Here is a 1,860-nt window from a genome sequence, read left to right as displayed (position 1 = left end):
ATGGGCCTCTGAGGTCACACAGCATTTTAGTTTTCTGATTTCGGGGTAAGGAAAGCGCTAACTGGTAGAGATTTTAAGGAAGACCAATCCCACTAAATGACAGCCAGGAACCATTGCTTTTGAAGGATTTTTCTTTTATTTCTGAAAATGTATTTATCATGCAAATATAATTTTATGAAAGTGGCTACTTTCTTTTTTTCATGATTGAAGTCAGAAACCCTAATGAATCCTCTGCACACCTGATCAAGGTTTGGTCCCTGGTGATCAACATGTAGGAACAAGGTAGCACCAAGACACCTGGTAGGATTCCGTGTATCATTTCCTAAGGGGACCTCAGGGTTGCATCATGGCTTGGAGATCAATAGTAAAACAAAAAAAAACAACAAAAAACACTGGGATTTACTGAGTAACACTTAATAAAAAACAGAAAAGTTGAAAGAGAAGAAAAAAATGTTATCCAAATGAATAAGAAAAAGGCATGTATAATGTGAACTTCACTGGAAATATTGTTAAGTATAATCATTTAAATGTGTATATACAGTACATAACAAAATGTTATATTAGCTTTACTTGTTATTGATATTTAAATAGTAATTTCTAGTATTGTTTAATCTAAAACTTTTAAAAAATTAAATCTTGTGATCCTGTCACCTTACATTACTCACCATTGAGAAGAATGTAACCCTTATGGAAAGCCAAAAAGACCATTGGTGTCACCTAAACTGCCCATTGCTCCAATGATGCTGTTATTTAGAGGTTATATCTTCTTTAACAATGAAATTTCAGTGCAGCATGGATTCTACTATTTTATTGCACCATTTAATGCACCAAATACATAAAATGTGGAAATTGGTTAAAAATGTGGTAACTGTGTGCAAATTAAAGTATTTAAAATGCAACCCTATAACTAAACCAGAATATAAGACCAAGAAATAGGTACAATGACAAAGTGGTTAAATCTTGATACAAAAGCCAGCCAAGTGACTATTCCACCCATTTTGTGGCAACCTATATCTGTAAAGGGAAAACATCCAAAACTCATCAATTAATTACCAGCTCATGGCAAGCCGAAATTCTCTATCAGAGCAGAAATCAAATAAGTCCAAACCGGAGAAGTCAGAAAGCTATGGTTATAAAGCTGAATAATTCATAAATTGGCTTTTAGGAAAATACTCTTACCACAAAAATGCCAACATTTATGCAAAAACATAGACCTTTTTTGTTCTTCTACATTTCTAATAATAAAGGTGCATTGTGTGAGTGTTATAGTAAATGCAATATTGTAGCAATGCCAGGTCCTATGCAGGAAAAAAAAGGATACAGTTAAGGCAGAAGGAACACACCCATCACTATGGAAGATCCAGACTGCCTTATCTTATCTGTGTACTGAGCATCCATGTCACCTAGATCAGGATACAATGTAATCATGCTGCTCATCACACCCAGCATTAGCAAGAACCATTTTTATTCATCTGTCATTTATATTATTATACTTATATTGCTAATGATGGCAGGTGTGACAATGCAGGGTGAAGTGCAATAGACATGATCTAATTGTACTTATTTTAGATCAAGAAATAAAGGACAATGATGTGTGTGTGTATATATATATATATATGTGTGTGTGTGTGTGTGTGTGTGTGTGCTCCAATGCATGCAAATTAATTCTAATATGTATATGTGTGATCTGATTGTACTTATGTTAGATCAAGAAACAAATGACAATGCTGTGTGTGTGTATGTATAAATATATATACATCTATAGAAAGAGATAGAGAGAGAGAGAGAGATCAGAATTGATTATCCTGTATTGGATTACATTTATAATTGTGTATTTGTATATATCAGGATGGTATTTTT

The sequence above is a fragment of the Pyxicephalus adspersus genome, chromosome Z (genome assembly GCF_032062135.1).
Source record: "Pyxicephalus adspersus chromosome Z, UCB_Pads_2.0, whole genome shotgun sequence".
NCBI lineage: Eukaryota > Metazoa > Chordata > Amphibia > Anura > Pyxicephalidae > Pyxicephalus > Pyxicephalus adspersus.
The sequence above is the reverse complement of the archived record's forward strand: the minus strand, read 5'-3'. Positions refer to the sequence as shown.